This window comes from Somniosus microcephalus, chromosome 8 (genome assembly GCF_052327205.1).
Source record: "Somniosus microcephalus isolate GS21.2 chromosome 8, FLI_Smic_1.0, whole genome shotgun sequence".
Lineage (NCBI taxonomy): Eukaryota > Metazoa > Chordata > Chondrichthyes > Squaliformes > Somniosidae > Somniosus > Somniosus microcephalus.
This window is the reverse complement of record NC_140994.1, coordinates 52,468,396-52,491,758: the sequence shown is the minus strand read 5'-3', so window position 1 is coordinate 52,491,758 and position 23,363 is coordinate 52,468,396. Positions and strand designations below refer to the sequence as shown.

At 45.0% G+C, this 23,363-nt stretch overlaps 1 protein-coding gene across 9 annotated transcripts in view; it reads right to left on the bottom strand.

Moving 5' to 3' along the window:
• Positions 1–23,363, bottom strand: part of jakmip3 (Janus kinase and microtubule interacting protein 3) — a 567,199-nt gene that overhangs the window by 38,135 nt on the left and 505,701 nt on the right. For 8 of the 9 annotated variants that reach the window (XM_085994710.1, XM_085994718.1, XM_085994709.1 and 5 more), the window contains one exon: positions 10,781–10,857. The exons of the other annotated variant lie outside the window; for it this stretch is intronic. The gene's annotated coding sequence lies outside the window, so the exon portion shown is untranslated. The remainder of the gene's footprint in view (positions 1–10,780; positions 10,858–23,363) is intronic. 9 annotated transcript variants of the gene reach the window in all.

Below are 23,363 nucleotides of genomic sequence, written 5' to 3'. Positions count from 1 at the left end.
GCTGAGGGGGCAACACAGCTTGCACATGGATGTCAAAAGTATGCTGAATTACGTCAAGGGGAACAGAAGAATGCGGAAACAGCTACTTCAGTAGAAGGATTAAATAGCCTGATAACGGAATCCCCGATGGAAGGGAAGGTATTGAACTCACAAATGAGGCCAGGCGTGAAGGAATGGCAGACATCCCAGGAAGAGCGGGATGAATATGAATGCTTGAAGAAGTCTTTTCAAGAAAGATGGTCAGAGAAGGAACCACCGTCGGCTAACGTCCAGTTGGATAAGAAGGAAGTAGAAGGGCCCCTCACTGGCCTAACTCAGGACGACCCCGAATACTATCATGACCTATTGAGTGACACTGAATATTACGAGGATCTGGTCTGCCCAGTTTGTGATGAAAACTCCCAAAGTACAGAAATCCGCATGAAGCACTTAAGGTCTAATGAACATAGAGAGTTGGTGGCGCTACAGATGGCCGCAGAGAAAGGAGCTCCGAGAGTTTCAAAAAGGCAGAAAAGAAAAAGAGGAAGCAGGAGATAATAACTGTCTAAAATACTATCATCTCAGGCGGGATACCATGAAAGGAGCTAAATTAGTTGAAAACCCGAAAATTATCAAGACAGCCAGTTGGTTGTAAAAGTCCGCACTGCTGGTTCAACAGGACGGAAGGTCAAGCTGTTACGTTAAGAAAAAGGCTATGGAGGAGTCACGCTAGCCATGTGAACCGGCTATACCAAAGAGATGCTGTTCGGAATGAGTCAAGATCAGAGACTGAATCTATGAACTGTTTCCGCAGAGACTGAACCTGTGAACTGTTTCCACCGAAAGTATATCTGTAAACTGTTTTATATGACGTTGACTCCACCGGAATTATCTCTGTAAATTGTTTGTTCTCCACCGAGAGTATATCTGTAAATTGTTATGTGAAGTTGAAGATATGTATGTTTAACGGGGACCCTGTAAGTAATAAGCTAAAAAGGGAGGATTGTAGTGTATGTACCCATCTACCTTTAAGGGAACGATTGAGTGTAACCGTTCACCTTTAAGAGAACTACTTTAGGTGTGGCACTATTTGATTGGCTTCTGTATACGGTAATACCGACAGTGACCACACCAGTATATAAGTGATGTTACAGGATAACTAGGGCAGATTCGCCCTGACCTCTGAATAGTAAAGACCTGTTTGTTTGTACTTCAAAAGTCTGTGTATTTATTTACTGCACAACCCACAGACTTTAAAAAAATGACCTTATATTACTTGCCTAGCAACATATAATGGCCTATTGAGATATCACTGTCTTAGCAACTGTGACAGAGGATATGATGTGACTGGTCTAATTGTGCACACAGCCTATTTTTGGGCAATACTTTGCTGCTTGAAATATTTGATCAGCAAAGGTATCAATCCCACACATCACTAATTCTACACCTATACAGTGAGACAGAACATCACTAAGGCTGAAGTTTTACTGCAGTTACTAGCTCCAGACAAAGGCTGTACCAGGCTGGAATTATTGGGATCTGATACTTGAGTTAAATTACTACTTTCAAAGCACTGTGCACCTGAAGCTGCTCCATGTCAGTACAAAGGTGACAGTCTAACTGAGTGCTAAAAGAGTGCTAGATTTAAAATTGGTGGCATTTAAATATGTATTTTCATGTGCTCCATATTTAATGGACAAACTCTTTGGCCCCAAAGTTGCTCGGAGTTCTGCTGGTTTTCTGCTGTAACTTCAGCAGGAGGTTTAGCGGAACTCTCTGGTTCGAGACCAGTTGTACCAGGTCTCCGCTGTTTACAGGAGTCTCCTGGTTGCCTTGTAAGGGGTGGAACGTCTGTCCATCTCTTCCCTCACCCAAACTTTTCCCCCCAGTTATTTATTATTGAAGATACAAGTACTTTATTTGTTTATTCTTCCCTTCACACTGCCCAAACTTTTTCTCAGTTATTTACATGATTATAAAAGATCTGTTGTTCGCCCCCTCACTTTCACTGTTCACTTATAGATTTTGATGAAGCTATCAGTGTCACAGCAGGGAAGTTGATCCTCCCACTGTCACCCAAAGACCAGTACCTTGAACAAGTTGCCATTTGCCATGCTCTCGACCTGATTGACTCCAGCTTTAATATCGGCATCAAAGTGCCTCATAAACATCCCACTATAGCCCTGGTGCAAATAGCACTGGGAAGGTCAAAAGCAAACATACTCATCAAAAGTGCTGTAAAATTTAGCATTATACAATGAGGAAAGCCATATTGACAGGCCAGGGGTTGAAATCTCACTGCAAGAAGTCAAGCAGAGTAGGTCGACTGTTTATGGGACTGATTCCTTTCCCCACACCTGCAAGAAGTACACCAGGCCTGGGGCGGGGAGTGGGGGGAAGTGGCTGAAAGCAGATAGCAACAGTCAGTTCCCATAGCCCTGGATGTGGTTGATTCACAGTCTAATGAGGTCTAGGGCAACCAAAATCTCATCAAGCTGTTAGTTAAACCTTACAGCCAACCGGCACACTTGTCCTCCCACAAGGGAATCGTTTAAGAGTGATAGATTGGATATTGCACATCTGAAATTAAAAACAAGAATCAAGGGGCAGCCTTATGCCAACTCATGCTATAAACATTAACACATGGCACAATAGAGGATGTAAATGTCCTGCACTTAATTTAAAATGTACTGGCACCACTCTGGACTGGGAACTTGGGAGACGGTGGAGGGGGAACTTGAGGTTTGGTAGCACTGGGGATGGAGGGGGTGGGGGGCAGGTGGGGGAATGTGGCTTAGCTCACTGGTGGATTCCTGGTGTCAGTCAGCAGCGAGGGGAGGGGGAGGGCGTGGGCTTAAGATCACTAGTGGGATCGGGGTTGAAGCACTATTTTGTAACTCTGCAAACATTTTATATTTGGTGTTTTTGCCACTGATTCCAGGAAGTATATTTTTGTGTTTGTCTGTCTATCTGTATTTAATAAATCTGGGAACTTGTGGGCTAGCAACATAAAATAGCTATGAAAGCCTGTGTATTGCAGTAAAATCCCAATTGTTTCACTAATGTCCTTCAGGGAAGGGTGCCTACCACCCTTATTTCACATTGGCCTGCTTGTGACCAGAGTCCCACATTATAGTGGCTGACTCTTAATTCCTTCTGAAGTAGTCTAGCAAGCCATCCTGTTGGAAATAATTGCTTTGAAGCTACCATCATGGAAACACCATCACCACAAGGACTGTAGCAATTTGAGGAGAAGGTCAACCACCACCTCAGGGTAACTAGAGATGGGCTACAAATGCTACTAATGCATTCTGGGAAATTGTACATCCTACTCATGCTCAGATCTTTGTTATTTGTTTCAACAGAATCCAGGTCTAGAACCCAGCAGCACCGTGTGAGCCCAATACAGCCTCGTCCTGTGACAGGAAACATAATGGAAAGGTGAAAGTGTGGGCCCTGAGTTGGTCACATGCGCAAAACGACACTGAGGGGCCATGCATGCACAGAGATCCGAAAAGAGACAATGAAGGTAAATACATTGTGCATAGCTGAAGCCCAAGGGAAACTGGGGATGGAAAGCTCACATGAGCAAATCAGGAAACTAACCCAAGCCCATAAAAAAGGTGAAGCCTTTGGGGAGGAGAATTGTGGAAGAGATTTATAACAGTCCATGGGTAATTTTAGTGATATTTCAATTTTTTAAAACATTTTTATAAATATTTTTTAGCTGTCTTAGCACAATCAAAATGGCCACTAAAATGCTTGGAAATAAATTCAGCAATTTGATTGGGTAGTTTTTGGGATAATTGCTGGTTCCTGATTTGTAGCTTTGGAAAACAAAATGAGCTATATGCTGGTTTCTGATTGGTGGTAGCCTGTCCTCAATGTCTAGTGCTGATGGGATATTTGAGAGAACCACGATTGTTATTTTATCATATCAGGGTTATTGAAGCCAATCATGACTTTTGAGGTGTGATGCCCAACATGTATTTTTAAAGTGTGATGCGTGTGACACTCCACGGATGCAGGTCTTTTAATTATATCGGTACATGCTTTTCACTCCTGTGGTAAACCACTGTATTGTATATTGCCACCTCTGGGTGGCGCTGTGTATGGAGGCATGCCTCAGCTGACTCCACCCACCACTGTGTGGGTTTCGTTCAGACTTGTTCAGTCACTCACGAAGAAGCATGGTCTCTTCTTAGCTAATAAAAGCCTTATTCATCTCTTCTTTCGACTCATCATCTCTTCTTCGACTCATCACCTTTTATGAAGTAATTGATAAGCGTATCAATTTTATTAGCTAACAGTTAAATGGCGACACCTGAGGAGCAACAACAGCAACGGATACAGCAGACATTGCTGAGAGCCCTCAGACCACCACGCCTGGACCTCGACCCTCAAGATGTGGGTGCATCAGCCAAGTTTGAACACTGGCTGAGCTGCTTTGAATCCTTCCTCGCAATCTCACAGGTTACAGAGGAGGATCACAAACTGAAAATTTTGACCGCCCAGGTGAGCCATCAAGTATATATGCTAATCCGGGACTCTAATACGTACGTGGCGGCCCTCGAGCTACTAAAAGGGCAATATACGCGCCCAGTGAACACAATTTACGCCCGACACCTCTTGGGATCCCGCAGGCAGCAACCGGGAGAATCGGTAGGGGCATTTGCACGGGCGCTACTGGCACTCTGCAGAGACTGCGATTGTAAAGCGGTAACGGCTGTGGAGCACGCGCAGGGACTCGCCTGTGATGCCTTCGTCAGGGGCCTCCAGTCAGACCACACCCGGCAGAGACTGCTAGAAAGCAAGGAACCCGACCTGAAGACGGCCATTGCCCTTGCGCTTTCGTTAGAGGAGGCCCACCGAAACCTCGAGGCATACCCCCGTAACGGCGCCGAGACATGGCAATCGAAACCGTGGGACACGGGACCGCCGCCCCCGGCACCAACCGCTGCAGCGACCCAACCGAGACAGCAGCCTCCGGTAAGAACTGCTTCGATGCCCAGTAACCAGGCCCAAAAATGCTATTTCTGTGGCCAGTTAAAACATCCCAGAGCGCACTGCCCAGCTAAGACAGCTACCTGCTCGGGCTGCGGGAAGAAAGGCCATTACGCTAACGCCTGCAAGGGGAAGCCAGCCAGCAGCGCAGCGTGCGGGCCGTGGGAGCAGCCATCTTATCCGCCATTTTGTGTACCCCCGGCCGCATGGCATCCGCCGCCATCGTATCCAACGCACTCAACCGCCATTTCGTCACCGGAACCGACCACCGTCTCGGCGGATGACTATAGTGACTCACTAAGCCACATACTGGCCTCCGTGATGCTGGATCAAGGCCACCCTCACCATCTATCCAGCTCCATGATGGATATCGCGGTAAACGGCCGCGCCACCAGTTGCCTGATCGACAGCGGGAGCGCAGAGAGTTTCGTCCACCCCGACACGGTACGTAGCCACTCCCTCACGATTCTGCCAACGCACCATCGCATTTCTATGGCGTCCAAGTCCCAGTCAATGGACATCAGCGGCTACTGTGTGGTGACCCTGTCAGTAGGGGGCACTGAATATCAAAAATTTAAACTGCTAGTCCTGCCCCGTCTTTGCGCTGCCGTCCTGCTAGGGTTGGATTTTCAGTGCCACCTTAAGAGTGTCACACTAGCATACGGTGGACCCCTCCCCCCACTCACAGTCTGCAACCAACAACTTTTAAATCGCCCGCTGCAAACCACCTGCAGCCTTTCCACATTAAAAGTCCCCCCCCCTCCCCTGTTCGCTAACCTCACCCGCGACTGTAAACCCATCGCTACCAAAAGCAGGCGGTACAGTGCCGGGGACAGAGCTTTTATCAGCTCTGAGGTGGAGCGGCTCTTGAAGGAGGGCATTATCGAAGGTAGCACTAGCCCCTGGCGAGCCCAGGTTGTAGTCGTTAAAACCACTGCAAAACGCCGCATGGTAATCGACTACAGCCAAACCATAAACCGGTACACCCAGCTGGACGCGTACCCCCTCCCTCGCATATCTGATATGGTCAATCAGATTGCGCAATACAAAGTATTCTCCACCATCGACCTTAAGTCAGCGTACCACCAGCTGCCCATCCGCCATGAGGACCGCCAGTATACTGCCTTCGAGGCAAACGGCCGCCTCTACCACTTCCTTAGGGTCCCCTTCGGCGTCACCAACGGGGTTTCGGTCTTCCAAAGGGAGATGGACCGAATGGTTGACCAGAACGCGCTGCGGGCAACCTTCCCCTATTTGGATAACGTCACCATCTGCGGCCACGACCAGCAGGACCACGACGTTAATCTAGCAAATTTCCTCCGTACGGCCCAACGGCTGAACCTAACGTACAATAAGGAAAAATGTATGTTTCACACCAAGCGCCTGGCCATCCTCGGCTGCGTGGTGGAGAACGGAGTCATCGGGCCCGACCCCGACAGAATGCGCCCCCTAATGGAGCTACCCCTTCCCCACTGCCAAAAAGCACTGAAGAGATGCCTGGGGTTTTTCTCCTACTACGCCCAGTGGGTGCCCCTCTATGCAGACAAAGCCAGGCCCCTCATCAAAGCCACCTCCTTCCCCCTGACACCAGAGGCGTGTGCAGCCTTCACTCTTATCAAGAACGATATCGCGAAGGCCGCAATGCACGCGGTGGATGAGTCCATCCCCTTCCAAGTGGAGAGCGATGCCTCCGACTTCGCCCTAGCCGCGACCCTTAACCAGGCGGGCAGACCCGTGGCCTTTTTCTCAAGGACCCTCCAGGGCCCCGAGACGAGACACTCCTCCGTCGAAAAGGAGGCCCAGGCTATTGTAGAAGCGGTGCGTCACTGGAGGCATTACCTGGCCGGGAAACGATTTACCCTGCTCACTGACCAGCGTTCAGTAGCTTTTATGTTTAATAATAAGCAGAGGGGTAAAATCAAGAACGACAAGATCTTGAGGTGGAGAATCGAACTCTCCACCTACAATTATGATATCTTGTATCGGCCAGGGAAACTCAATGAGCCCCCAGATGCCCTATCACGTGGTACATGCGCCAACGCGCAGAGTGATAGGCTGCAGTCCCTCCACAATGACCTCTGCCACCCGGGGGTCACCAGGTTTTTCCATTTTATCAAATCCCGTAACCTGCCCTACTCCATCGAGGAGGTCAGGACCATGACCAAGAGCTGCCAAATCTGCGCCGAGTGCAAACCGCACTTCTATAGGCCGGACAGAGCAAGCCTGATCAAGGCCACCCGCCCCTTCGAACGCCTGAGCGTCGATTTTAAAGGGCCCCTCCCCTCCGCTGACCGCAATGTGTACTTCCTCAACATAGTTGATGAGTACTCCCGTTTCCCCTTTGCCATCCCTTGCCCAGACATGACCAGTACCACGGTCATCAAGTGTCTGAATGACATCTTCGCTCTGTTCGGGTTCCCCAGCTATATACATAGCGACAGGGGCTCATCGTTCATGAGCGACGAACTTCGGCAGTACCTGCTAACAAGAGGTATCGCCACGAGCAGGACCACCAGTTACAACCCCCGGGGGAACGGCCAGGTGGAAAGGGAGAACGCGACGGTTTGGAAGGCAGTCCTCTTAGCACTAAAATCTAAGGGCCTTCCAACCTCCCGCTGGCAGGAGGTCCTCCCTGCAGCGCTTCACTCCATTCGGTCACTGCTTTGTACTGCCACTAATGCGACCCCTCATGAGAAAATGTTCGTTTTCCCCCGGAAGTCTACATCGGGAACCTCGCTACCGGCATGGTTGACTTCTCCTGGGCCCGTCCTACTGCGGAGGCACGTGAGGACGCATAAAACGGACCCCCTGGTCGAGCGGGTGCACCTCCTACACGCCAACCCCCAGTATGCCTGGGTGACATACCCAGACGGGCGGGAGGACACGGTCTCCATACGAGATCTCGCACCCTCGGGTACCCCTGAATTACCACCGTTATCCCCCTTACCACCGTTATCCCCCTTACCACTGTTATCCCCCACCACCCCTCCCAACCCAACCCCTGCAGACGGCATGCCAAAGCCCCAGGAATCTTCGCCAACCACCCAGACACCAGACCCGACGTCGGATGCTGCAACACCACCGCCGCCACCACGACGATCAGGACGTCAGACAAGGCCTCCTGATAGACTTAACTTGTCGTACCCTTCACCCCGCCGGACTTCACATTAAACAAGGGGTGAATGTGGTAAACCACTGTATTGTATATTGCCACCTCTGGGTGGCGCTGTGTATGGAGGCATGCCTCAGCTGACTCCACCCACCACTGTGTGGGTTTCGTTCAGACTTGTTCAGTCACTCACGAAGAAGCATGGTCTCTTCTTAGCTAATAAAAGCCTTATTCATCTCTTCTTTCGACTCATCATCTCTTCTTCGACTCATCACCTTTTATGAAGTAATTGATAAGCGTATCAACTCCCGAATCAGGTCTGCCTAGGCTGGCAGGTAATCTATCATCAAGCCTCTCGTATTGGTGCTCCATCACTAGTTGATAGATGACACATTAATGCAATTGGGAGTGGCTCAATTTTCAGCCCAGTCAAGATCAGAACTCACTGTAAGCAGAAATGTGTGCACCTACTGATCTGTGATGCAACCGGTTTTCATGGCAGGACAAGTGGCTTCAGTCTGTAAAGATTCATATATATTTACAAGTGTGCAATGAATTTCAAATCCTCCAACAGCAGGTGTAAAATAGCTTTTCTGTTATCCCATTGCACTTTTGCTTTGAGAGTGTTAGCTCTCTAATCCAGTTGGAGGGAGGACTTTCTCTTCCTCCTTTGTCTGAATTCTCCAGCACCAAAGAGATATGCACACAATGATAATTTGCTAATGCATAGTATCCCCAGTTATGGTAGGAAATGCTCCTTCAGTACATGAAGTTGAGCAGTAGTCTATTTGATTGGTATTTATTAATGCTATTGTTTAAATGAAAGATAAAGCTCCCCAGAATTTAAATGCACTGTGTAGTATGAACTAAGCCATACGGGCCAGAAGGGTGACAGATTTGGCCGCTAGTCCGTGCTAGGTTACACCATTGTGTCGGGGGCACTAGAATTGCCTTCGCTGTCCCTTGACTAAGGATGGCAAAAGGTCAGCCAGGGTTTCTGCTCCTGATCACTATCCAGTGATGTCGGCTAGGTAAAAAAAAACACGAACAGGCTCAACTCTCCATAGCCAAACAATTTCCAACACTCACTGTATAAGCCCACACATGAAGAAGTGCACTCAGGTGAGGTACTAATGGGCTGCCTTGGAATCACATTTCAACACTACCATCGGATAAGGGGAGACAAATGGTTGGAGAATAATGAGAATGGTACAAATAACAGCAATTTCACCAGCTGTAAAATTACACTGACTAAAGTACCGCTGCTGGAAATACTGTTCAGATTCTAGGTAAATTATAGCTCAGTTAACTGTGAATTAATAAAGTTATCTTTAACTGATTTTCATTGATCCAAGTAATTTTAGCGCTGATGTGGCATTATAGTCCTGAAAGAGTTAATTACAGGAATAAATGTCACTAATAGTGGAGCAGCCCATCAATTCATCAATCATGGAGGGGCAGGACATGGGTTTGTTTTTGATCTCTGCTATGCGGAGATAGTGAGTGCCAGCCAACTGCTCCTCTCATAGGAAGTGAAAGAAGGAAAGCACTTGCATTTATACAGAGCTGGATGGTGCAAAGATGAGCAATTATACCAGCTGTAAAATCACACTAACTAAAATACCACGGCTGGAAATTAATTAATAGAGGTTGATTGCTATGATTAGTTAACAATTCCATTATCATTGTATCATGCAACTACCAGGATGGTACAAAGCAAACTAGTGGACCTCGGTCTTTTTACATCTAGCAATTCCTATGTTCCTATACCTTTCACATTTTCAGGACTTCGCAAAGCGTTTCACAGTCAAAGAAGTAATTTTGAAGTGTCTATTGTAATGTAGGCATACGTAGCAGCTAATTTGCACGCAGCAAGGTCACACACACAGCATTGAGATAAATGACCAGATAATGTATCTTCAGTGGTGTTGGTTGAGGGATAAATGTTCAGGGACACTGGGATAAAACCTCTGCCCTTCTTCAAATAGTGCCATGGGATCTTTTATGCCACCTGAGAGGGCAAACAAGACCTTGGTTTAATGTTTCATCCAAAATACTGCACCTCCAACAGTGCATCACTCTCTTAGTACTACACTGAGGTGTCAGCCTAGATTATGTACTCAAGTCTCTGGAATGGGGCTTGGACCCACAACCTCTGGCTGAGAGGTAAGAATGCTACCACTGGGCCAAGGCTGACACCTGAAGGAAACTTTGAAGCCAAGTCACCCCACATGATTCTTCTTCAACATCTGGGGGCCAGCTCAAGAAACCAAGGCCCATGGGTAGTTGAGGAGTGGTATATAGCATGAAAGACTCTGGAAGGAAAACTAATTATAGCATGCAATAAATAAGCAAAATATTTGACACATCAAATGCAAGGTTGTACCTATAGTTTCAGTCAGGCTATCTAGGCAATGTGCCCTGGAATACTTTGCAAATGCATCCCTTGTGCCAGATTCAAAAATAGTATTAGCTAAGGTTTGGTGACAGGTGGTCTCCCAGAAACCCAGCCAAGCACTGTAAAATACAGAAAAACTAATGATGCAGGAGAAAATAACTTAAGCAGGAGAAATGCATTAATACACTACAAAAGTGGAAATCTTGCTAAAATCTGGCATTTACAATTACCTAACAATCAACAGACCAAAAAAGCACTTTGTGACACTTATCATATTTCGAGGCACTGACCGTCCATTTCTGAATTTCCCCCCATCTCTGCAGTTTTCTCTTGAATAGGTTATCAATACATAAGGAAATTGTAGGTCCTAGAAGACAAAGTAACTCAGAATTAAAAGAATATATCTAACGGGCTGTGGCAAGATGTTAAATCGAGCAGTTAGAAAAATGGAATTTGGGGCAAGTTGGTTGATTATTTTGAACAGTTATTTACTTCAATAGATTTCATGGCTCAAGCAAAATTAATTCATAATTTTTCACTATATCCTGATATCTGTGTTGCAGTTTCTCTGTAACAGGGCTTCTCAAACCCTTAGTATGATCATGAGGTTGTAAATGTTCTGAAACAGCTGGGCTGCATTTGCCGCTGACATTTGACTCTGTTAAAGTCCATTGTACCAATTAATTATTACAGAGAGAGTGTTATTTCCTTCCTATGCCAGGTAAATCCTTATGGCAGACAGGCCTGTTTAGCCATGCTCAGGACAGTTCAGGCCAAATATACATCAGCTTAAACGATCATTCATAATGTTATTACCACACACTGTTACCTACTCTTACTCAGCAACCCTTACACGCACACAGATGGTCAGAACACGTGGTAAAAATGCCCAGCTTTCCATGGCCTGTAATTAATTAATCCACATTAACACCTAATACACTGGGTTATGTTGTAATATAAAAAATAACATACTTTGGACTTTATATAGAAATGATCAGTGGCAGCTCACTCTTGGATCTGAGTACTTGATTTATTTTACTGAAGGCATTAATATAATCAGAGTCTGTCAGACGGTTCCTTCAAAAGTTGAGAGGAAAAAGTCAGATTATCAAACCATTGATTGGTTTATTAAACCTGATTACCTGTAAGTAATTACAGTGAGTTCCCCTTAAGACCAAGGAGGATTTTCCTGCCATGACTTGCCCTTAAGGTTTTAGAAAATTTTAATTAATCCATTGACCTCAAATCCCAAGTAATGTTGATTGTAGAAACTCATTTGTTCCCAGCCTGCTTCAGTTCTATTTACATCAGCCAAAGTTAGTTCCATTGAATTGCAAGGAAGCACAAAAGTTACAATGAAGAATTATCTATTTCTGGAGTGTGTACAGATTCCAGTTGTATTTTGTGGTAAGCACCTCAGGCCGTTTTACTACGTTAAAGGCGCTATATAACTTCGGATTGGATTCTCTTAGGCATCAGTAAATGCCAAAAATGTGTTTTTTTGTGCAGAATTCAAAAAGAATATTTAATTTAAAACTCCTTACCCACTTATGTTTTAATCAAGTTAAAGACAATTTCACAGAGTTGTGAGGCTGTGTAATTCACTTCTAGGGTTAGAAGTTGAGCCAGAAATGACATCAACATTCAAGGTTAGATTGGACAGGTGTATGAAGGGAAAAAAACATTGAAAGGATATGGCAACAGGGTGAGTAAATGTGATTAGAATTATTTGCTCATGTGGAGGGGAATTGCCGACTCATACTGCTTAGGCCGAATGGCCTTTGTCCGTGTTGTAATTTCTATTTATTTCACCATGTTTTGTCAAAAATCACTGTCAGAGAAAATTATAATTAACATGAATATCTATTTGATGTATACTTGAGATACTGGGATCATTTCCACTGAAGCAGAGAAGGCCAAGAGGAGATTTGATGGAGGTGTTTAAAATTATGAAGGGTTTTCATGGAATGAATGAGGAGGGACTACTTCCTCTGGTTGGGGAGTCAGTGATGACGGATCATTAATTTACACTGAAAGTGAAGAGGGGAGGTTAGGAAAAAACGTCTTTATGCAGAATTTTTAGAACGTGCAATTTTTTGCCATAGGGAGTAGTTGAGTTAGAGACCATTACATTTTTAAAGGAAGTGTAGATAAACATTTAAAGCAGAAGATATAGGGCAATGGGAAGAGAGCAGGGCAGCGGGATTAGTGTTGAATTGCTTCAGTAAAGACACAAAGGGCTGAATGGCCTCCTTCTGTGCTGTAAACTGCTGTGATTTCATTTTTTCTCCAATTCTGTAATTTTCATTATTTGAGTCCTGTTAACATTATTGGCAGTTCTGAATTGGATGATGTACTGATTTTCACTGTGTAGGAAAGCTGAATTAACACCAGCCAATAAAATCATTAATTCAGAATGCCTTGGCTTCAGTCATGTGCATGTTAAGTCATCTCCCTCATTATATTGGGGCCAGTAATTCCTCCAAGCCATTCTTTCTAATTAGTTCTTTGCCACTTGTGCAAAAAACTTAAAAACAGAAACAACAGAAAAATTGCCAAGAGATGCTTAATTGTTTTTAAGTAGTTGATTTTTAAAGGAGTCCTGATGGTGAACCTCATTTTCTCATAGAACAGTTTGAGCTACATTTCACATAGCTTATAGCATTTTCTTAATTGATCCATGAACAGTAGCTTTATATATAATGAAAATCATTTTAAATAAAATGAAATGAGATAGACGGCTGTGGAGGAGGTGACTGTAGTGAATTGAATGATGACCCTGTTAATGTGTTAGCATGTTGATATTGCACACCTCAATTTCACCCCACAAGAATCTAATAATAAAATGTTATTCTTCCTCCCATTATTCATTCGGTCATCTAGAAATTGGGGCATGGGGTAAATTCCTCTTCATGGAACAGCATTTTATTTTCTAATGAAATAGAATGAAGCTTGTGGCTGACAAGACAATTACATCTCTGTTACCGCCAATCGTACTCAGGGTACAATAACTTATAGATCATTAGTCTCCAAACATACAATATAGCCTTGATAAAATAGTTCAAACATTTACAAGGAAAGTCCTTATACAAATAATCTGTAGATCTCAAAACCAAGAAGATGTATGTGCCTTTGTGCTTGAATAAAGGAAACAAGCAATTCAACCTTTTGTGTGCCTTGTTTTATGTTTTAAAAGTACTCAATTAGAGGTTAGCAATTGTTTTTGAAATCTTCCAACTTCCTTTGGGAATATGCCAATGCCCTTTCATAGTTAACTGTTACCAAAAAGAGAGAGAGAGAGCCCTTTGTTAATGAGTGAATGGTTCGAGTATTTCCAACCTTACAGTAATATTGTTCTGGCTATTAGTGTAAAAGGGTGATAGGCGCTGCTTTGATCGTGGAGATTAGTAGATGGGTGACGCGATCAAGTATGTTGAAAAGCAAACTTTATTTGACAGCTGACATAGACCAAATATCTCTCTGCGCTAACTAAACAACCTGACACTACACTGAATTTTGATCTTTCAGAGCAGATTATTTATACAGTGTCAAGCTTTTGTTATCTAACTATGGGTCACTTGTTGACTACTGAACATAAATTAATCAGCAATCTATGCACTAATCTATTACACAAAACTTGTCCATATTTCAATGACACAATTATACAGTGATACAATTGTGGGCTATTTTTACCTCAAATACAAACGACAGATTGAGCCAGAGAAAATAATGCATGTGATCTTCAAACCTACAGAAGGGGGGAACTAGTAATCAATTAAACTTTATCTCCTACCTTCTTGATTTATGTATTGAGATTTATCCAATAATTGAACAGACTGCCATCTTACATGCTAGGCAAGGGACATGAACATTGGCAAGTGACTACAAATCTGGCAATGCTAACTGTTTTCCTATTTAGCTTCTTCTCTGGAATCAAAATGATAGTTACATAAAAATAAAATGGCTCAGCTAAACAAAAGTGAAAAAAGAAAGAAGAAAACAGCACAAGGCAACTATATTTTGCTTGTTTGCCTAACAATTATAATGGAAAGTAATACATGCAAACAAGAAAATCAGAATGGAGAGTTTTGTTACAATGCAGCACTTGAGCCAGTAATTGACTTCCACCTTAAGATGTTGAGCTGAGATGACTGAAGAAGCGTAGAGTTACAATTGGCACTGGCTGCATTGAGCTCCTGCACTATAGATCAGAATATGAATGGAAAAGCTCTTGTGCAATTGTGGGCCATTTTTATCTCAAATACAAATGACAGATTGAGCCAGAGAAAATAATGCATGTGATCTTCAAACCTACAGAAGGGGGGAACTAGTAATCACAAGGAATTAAGTGACCTGCAATATGATTTATTTCTCTTTAATTGCTGAACATTATAGGGATAATTTTACAGGTCCGCACTTCCCAACCATCGTCGGAAAATTGGGTGCAGCGTGTGCCTGAATTTCCGAATTGCCCTGCTGCTGGAGAGGGATTCTTGCTGGAAATATGGACACATAAAATTATCCCTTAGATCCTTGTAACCTGTGTCTTCCTGTATCAGAACGTTTAAACTATTTCCCATAACGTTCCTTCTCCAATGTCATACATGCATTATAATTTCACTTCAGACGTATCATTGTCCATTACAAGCAACCTTCTCACCGACAATCAATTTACTTTGACATGAAACATGTCATTTTGATTTTAGGCTTTAAAAACAGAAATGAGGACAAAAATATGACGCACATAAGCAGAGACCTTGGCCAAGGGTGAAGCTGGATAAATATACTCACATTAACCTAAGGGCCTTTGGACTGTGGAGGAAAAAAATCAGCCATAATCCTTGCCCTTAATTACTCTGTAGCGACTCCTACTGAAAAGTGCAAGGGTGAAAGTACAGCTGTCATATCCCTAATGGATGAGCAAGGCTGACACTCTCCATGTTCATAAATAGCTTGGTTTCTGAAAGGCTGCTGGCACGTGAGGAAATTGTAATGTAGCATGAAATGAAGAGTGAGGGGAAGAAATTAGGGAGAATGCCTAATTATCAGGAATTCTCCATTTGTTAAAGGCATTTTGTTTCCTTCTCTTAGGATGCCACTCGGCACACAATATTTGCTGCCAAGAAGATAAGTAAGCATTAAGCACCCAAGCATCTAGTAATACCGCTTTTGTACTGACCACTAGGAGGCACACATGAGCACTCCAGCTGGCTTGTAAGGTCAGGTACATGACCCATGTTCTACCCTACTGTTCCTTGGCATAATAGGTTGCAGCAGCAGTGTGCCGTGCCACAGCAGCATCTGGTGCCAGGAATTTCTTTAGGGAGAAGAAAAATTCCTGTATGTAAACAGAGAAACAATGTTTTAACTGTTCAAGCAGCATCATGACAAAGTGTCAATCAAGACATCTCCAACCTGGATGCAATTTATGTTCAGGAATGTTTGCTTTTAAAATTGGCATTGGTATTTAAAGGAGATCATTCATAAGTCTGAAGCAAACACTTGATCACTTCAAATTTTACAAATCATTTCTGAAAGTTTCTAATAATTTTCAAAATAGACCATCATAAATATCAGTGTAAATGAACACTATGATGAATGAACAAGGCTATAAAGTTTGTGTGGCAAATGAAACAGATTATTAGACATCCACTTTTGGCATTTTGTGCCAGTAGATAAATGAGGCCAGTGAAAGTACCTTTTCAGGGCTTCTGTGATTTCTAATTTAATACTGGACAACAATAAAAGAATCCTGTATTCATGGTTTTATGGCACCCCCTGGCTCTGTACTGTTTTAATACCATCAAGGGAAAGGCTGATGTAGACATACAATAAAGGTACTGCCAATAAATGAGCCCAGCTCTAATTCCCAGTAGCTCCTGCTTTTATTGTAGTCATTCCCTTTAATGATTTAATGTTACATTCTGAGAAGACAAGCCTACTTACTGAAGGCTAAGTTCTGTACTAATGTACGTCTGATGCACAGTGTGTTGTGGGTGTTACACAACGCGTGCTGCATTCCATAACTCTTTCTGCTTCAATGCAGTTTGTGACTTTGTAAATTGCACCTTTCTGAACAGATTGTGACTTTATTCCCAGACTTCTACATCAGTCTTTCCTCCGATCTATGGTTCAGGCTGACTGATGGCAATTCATTCCATTGGTCTGCAACAATTTAATAAAAAAGGGCATCCCTCATAATACAATGTTCAATAGCAAAATACTGCGGATGCTGGAAATCTGAAATAACAACAGAAAATGCTGGAAGCACTCCGCAGATCAGGCAGCATCGAGGAGAGAGAAACAGAGTCAACGTTTCAAGACGGGGACCCTGGGCAAAAATGGCTGCTGATGTCAGTTTCAAGCTGACTGATGGCAAATCATTGCATAGTGTAGTGTATGTACCTTTAAGAGAGAACTACTTTTACAGCTCCTGTATACTGTAGTACCGGCAGTGACCACACCTGTATATAAGCCTTGAGCATGCCTCTGTACTGTCAGTCTTTAGACTACCCTCCTCCAGTAAACACCTGTTGATTGTTAAGTTACAGCCTCCGTCTAGTTATTGGAAAACATCATACTTTAAGAATCACGGATTCAACAGTGGCGACGAGGTTGATTCGAATCTACCTGCAACTCTGCATTTCCCTTCAACGATTCACTCCGGGAGGGCAGTGGAAGAAAGTCGAGGCCAGAAGCACGGGCGTCGACCACGAGCAAACGCCCAGTCATCCGGCAGAGAGTGAACATCACAGGGAAGGCTGTTGAGAGCCGGGCTTGGTTCCCCAGCCACGACGATCCAGCAACAGACTGGCAACAGGTACAGCGCAGTCCCTTCCCGGACAGCGGCGGCTGGAGCCGACCGACGGCACAGAAAAGGCCGAGCAGCGTCGACGGGGTAAGAGAGAGGGTGAAGCGCACAGGGCGCAGCCGGGGGTTGAAAACCGAGCGGCGTCGAGGAAAAACAAAAAAAAAGAGAGAGAGGGTAAAGCAGCAGCCGGGTTCAGGACCGAGCGGCGGCAACGGGAGAGGCGCACAGGAGAACGCGCAGAGCACAGCCAGGGCTCAAGGGCTGAACAGCGTCCGTGGGGGAAAGAAAGGAAGCGCGGGAGACGCCATTGAGCCACGGAGAAGGGAGAGTGTGGGAGATGCCATTTTAGAAGCCGCAGCGGAGAAGAAGGGCGAGCGCGGGAAGAAAGGAAAGCGCGGGAGACGCCATTTTGTGCCAGCGGAGAAGAAGGGAGAGCGCGGGAGACGCCATTTTAGACAGTTTAATCACACCCAGGGATGCCGAAGAGTGGCAGTATCACTGCGTTCGACAATGAAGTCGAACATTGGGCGACATATGTGGAACACATTGAGGTGTACTGCAGGGCGAATTAAGTGCCAGATGCTAGGAAAGCACTGGTTTTGTTGAATTCCATGGGTGCAAAAACTTATGGCTTACTGCGAAACCTAATAACCCCAGAGAAGCCAGTGGATAAGAATTTCGAAAGCATAGTGGAAATCCTACAGGACCACTTAAACCCCACACCGCTGCTGATAGCAGAAAGATTTAAGTTCCACAAAAGGAACCAGCATAAAGACGAAAGTAATGGTGAGTACTTAACGGAACTGCGCAAGCTATCAAAACACTGCCAGTTTGGATTGGGACTAGCAGATACGTTAAGGGACAAGTTTGTGTGTGGGCTTCAAAGTGAAGGAACCCAGAAATGGCTTTTTATCAGAAAAGGATCTTACGCTGGACAAGGCTTTCAGCATGGCAGTATCACACGAAGCAGCCGCACAGGGCGCTGCAGAGATACAACGGAGACCGCAAGAATATGGCACCAATGAAATGTCATATGGAGCAGGGAAGTGTTATCGCTGCGGCAGAACAACACACGACCAGAAGGATTGTTGGTTTAAGGACCAAGTGTGCAGACAGTGTGAAAAAGCAGGACACATAGCAAGAGTCTGCAGGTCAGGGAAGAAAACCAGCAGCAAGAAATCTCCACAGGAGAAGTACAAAAAGGTACACAAGGTGATGGACAGTAGTTCAGACGAACAGAAAAGTGATACAGACTCCGGAAGCAAGGAGCTGTGTTGCCTGAAACTACATAAGGTAATCAAAATGGAGGATCACCAGACTATCTGGGTCACGCTCAAGATAGACGGAGTCCAAGTGAAAATGGAATTGGACACAGGATCAGCCCTAACAGTCATAAACCAAAGGGACTACAAGCGGCTATTTTCACATATACCCTTGAAAGCTACAGAGATTGTCTTGAAGACGTACACGGGGCAAAAAGTCTACCCCAAAGGAAAAATAAGGGTGAACGTGATATACAAAGGCCAGAAAATACCTAAAATGGACCTATATGTATTGCCAGATGGAGAACCACCACTGCTAGGACGTGAATGGATCCGGAAGATCAATTAGATTGGCATTCCATACAGGCACTGAAGGTTGAGGCCAAAAAGGATGACGACGTCACACCTGGACGACTGTCAAAAATGCTAACTGATGCACAAGAAGTGTTCCAGGAGGGACTCGGAACACTAAAAGGCATAACAGCGATGATTAAAATAGAGGAAAATGCAAGCCCAAAGTTTTTTAAGGCCAGACCGGTGCCTTATGCGATCCGACCAGCCGTCGAAGCAGAGCTAGAAGGGTTGGAACGTTCAGGAGTACTGTCCAAAGTAGACTGGAGCGAGTGGGCTACACCCATCGTTCCTGTAATGAAGAGGTTGTTGAGTAATACGCCTGGGGAACCAAAGAAGGTCCGCATCTGTGGGGATTTTAAGGTGACAGTGAACCCAGTCCTTCACACAGTACAATATCCACTTCCACGGATTGAGGATATTTTCACCTCGCTATCTGGAGGTAAACGCTTCACCAAAATTGATCTGGCCCAGGCGTACCTGCAAATGGAGGTAGAAGAAGCCTCGAAACAATACCTCACGATCAACACTCATAAAGGTCTCTACCAATACAACCGGCTGGTGTTCGGGGTAGCATCGGCTCCGGCTATTTGGCAAAGGGCAATGGATCAAGTCCTGCAAGGGATTCCAGGGACCCAGTGTTATTTGGACGACATCCTGGTCACGGGCAAAAATGACAGTGATCACCTCGCCAACCTGGAGAAGGTGCTCAATAGATTAAAGGAATATGGGCTACGAGCTAATCGCCACAAGTGCGAGTTTTTGCAGAAGCAGATCTCGTATTGTGGTCACGTTATTGATGAAGAGGGGTTACATAAGTCCCCTGAAAAGATTGAGGCAGTAGTCAAGGCTTCAGCACCGGAAAATGTGTCACAACTGAGGTCGTTCCTCGGGCTGGTGAACTACTACCATAAGTTCTTACCAAATTTGTCTACAGTATTACACCCACTGAACACCCTACTGCAAACGGGGATACCATGGAAGTGGAATGACGAATGTAAACGAGCTTTCCAGAAGTGCAAAGAATTGATCACATCAAAAGAGGTGTTGGCCCATTTCAACCCAGCACTACCAATTCGGTTGGCACGTGATGCATCACCCTATGGTATTGGAGTGGTGCTGTCGCACAAATTCCCAGACGGGTTGGAGAGGCCAGTAGCCTTTGCGTCTCGGTCACTAACCTCAGCTGAGCGCAACTACGCCCAGATCGACAGGGAGGCCCTCAGCCTAGTATGGGGAGTAAAAAAATTCAACCACTATCTGCATGGGCAGAAGTTCACCTTGCTGACTGACCACCAACCACTTGTCTCCATTTTTAATCCAAAGAAGGGCATTCCGGTGATGACTGCACAACGGCTACAAAGATGGTCCCTTTTTCTAGGGGCGAACCAATATGAAATAGAGTATAAGGGCACAAAACAGCATGGAAACGCTGATGGGCTATCATGCCTGCCACTGCCTACTGTGGAGGAAGCACCAGCAGTGGACCCTATCGAAATATTTTATTCGTCGCTAATTGAACGATTGCCAGTAACTAATGCGGATATAGAGAAGGAGACCCGCAATGATCCGACACTGTCTCGGGTATACGATTTGACGGTGAAGGGATGGCCAACACATGGCGACTCACTGTTGCCAGCATTCTCATCCAGAAGAGAACAGCTGTCAGTATGCCAGGGGACAGTGATGTGTGGATCCCGAGTGGTAATTCCGCCCAAGTTAAGGGAGAGAGTGATCAATGAGCTTCACGAAGGTCATCTGGGAGAGGTGAAAATGAAAAGCCTTGCTAGGGCTTATGTGTGGTGGCCGGGGATCGATCAACAAATCGAGGACCTAACAAAGAGCTACTCAGGATGCCAGAAGGTCCAAAATGCACCACCACATGCCCCTCTACACCCATGGGAGTGGCCCTCCTCTCCATGGCAACGGGTGCATATTGATTTTGCTGGTCCATTCATGGACTCAATGTTCTTAATAGCAGTGGATGCGCACTCGAAATGGCCTGAGGTGATCAAAATGTCCTCAACCACTACGGAGAAAACGATTGCAGTCCTACGGACCATATTTGTCAGGAACGGTTTGCCAGAGCAGATTTGCTCTGATAACGGACCACAGTTTGTGTCCGAAGAGTTTCGGAAATTTATGAGAAGGAATGGGGTAAGGCATTACACATCCGCCCCGTATCATCCAGCCACAAATGGATTGGCTGAGAGGTTCGTACAAACCTTTAAAAAGGCGATAATGGCCATGTGCGATGATGAAATTCCACTACAGCATAAGGTGGACAATTTCCTGTTAGCCTACAGAAATGCGACACATGCAGTTACCAGCCAGACCCCGGCCATGATGTTCTTTAACCGAAGGTTGAGATCTCGTCTGGATTTGATCAGACCAAATGTGCGAAGAAATGTTGAGGATAAGCAATTCCAGCACATCAATGAGAAGCCGACAAGGAGCTTCAATGTAGGACAACCAGTCTTGGCTCGCGACTACCGAACAGAGAAATGGCAACCCGGAACAACATGCACACGGCAGGGGCCATTAATGTACACAGTGGATGTCGGGGAGAACATTGTGAGACGCCACGTCGACCAGATCCTAGCGTCACAGGAACGAGTCAACCCCATGTATCGCGTACCTGGGGATGAACCCGACATACCGGTAGCATCTACCTCAGAAACAGTAGCAGTGGAAACTGATGAACTAACCGACGAAAGGGGGCCAGAATCGCCTCCGCACCAAGAACAAGAACCTCACGAAAGGCACTATCCAGAAAGGATCAGGAAGCCGCCCCAAAGATTGAATCTATAAATGGACTATTTCAGTTTAATGTGCATGTTAAAGTGTTAACTGTTATTTGAATGTTATGGGTACTGTTAATCTAAAAGGGGAGGAATTGTAGTGTATGTACCTTTAAGAGAGAACTACTTTTACAGCTCCTGTATACTGTAGTACCGGCAGTGACCACACCTGTATATATGCCTCTGTACTGTTTGTCTTTAGACTACCCTCCCCCAGTAAACACCTGTTGATTGTTAAGTTACAGCCTCCGTCTAGTTATTGGAAAACATCATACTTTAAGAATCACGGATTCAACACATAGGTCTGCAACCGCCTGAGACAAATTTCTAGGCCAGGGACTTAAGGTAGACAAATTTCCAGGACCTGATAGTTTCCACCCCAAAGTACGAAATGAATTAGGTGAGGAAATTGTAGATGCATTAGTTATAATTTTCCGAAGCTCTCCAGATTCAAGAATTGTACCTTTGGATTGAAAAATTGTAAATGTCACTATGTTATTTAAAAAGGGAGGTAGGGAGCAACCAGGTAAGTACAGACTTGTCAGTTTAATATCAGTTGTGGGAAAGTTACTGGAATCTATCATGAGAGACAGGGTGACTGAGCACTTGGGCAAGTATCAGCTGATCAAAGAGAGTCAGCCTGGATTTGTGAAGGGCAGGTCATGTCTGAGTGCTCTAGCTGAATTTTTTGAGGAGGTCACTAGCATGGTGGATAGGGAAGTGTCCATAGATGTTGTCTATATGGATTTCCAGAAGGCAGTTGATAAGGTTCTGCACAAGAGAGGATTAGGAAAAATGAGAGCACATGGAATTAGAGGTAACCGTGTGACGTGGGTCAGTAATTGGTTGGGAGGAAGAAGACAGGGAGGAGGGACAAAGAGTTTGTTCTCTGATTGGCGGGATGTGACAAGTGCTGTTTCCCAGGGATCTATACTGGGGCCTCAGCTATTCACCACATATATTAATGATTTGGATGAAGGAATAGAGAGTTGTATATCCAAGTTTGCAGATGACACTAAGTTAGGAGGTAAGTTGTGTGGACGGGAGCAGGAAGTTGAAAAGGGATAGAGACAGACTAAGTGGGCTGAATTTTGCTGGCGCTCAGAGGGTGGGTTCGGAGGCGGGTCCACTGTCAAAATGGCAGTGATTGACAGCGGGGCGGAAGTCTGCTCTGAACCCGCCTCCTTGTTAATTTCCCAAGCGCTGGCTCTGCCTGCGGTTAGCAGACCCGGCACTAAGCGGCAGGTCAGGCAATTGAGATACTTAAGAAGCTGCTTAAAGTTATTTAAGCAGCATTTTACCAGGTCCTAATGATTTTTCCATGTTTTTTACGAGGTTCGTGGCGCTCAGGAATCACGTCAGGTAAGTGTGTCGGGTTCCCAATGACTCTCCATTGCTGTGAATAGTTGACAGCTGCAAGTGTGGTATAAAAGCTACCATTTCACAGCTGTTCAATTTCCAACCTTAGCAGCTGCAGCCTTCAGGATTTGTAATACACTTTTCAGCTTTATGGAGGTTTGAAGTATTTGGAGCAAATTCTATCCAGTGTCACCTCCTTGGAGCAACCTCTCTCACCATTGCCAGATCACTTCTGTCATCTCAACTTCAGCTGCCATCTATTCTATCAGCATCGGTGCCCTTGAAAAAA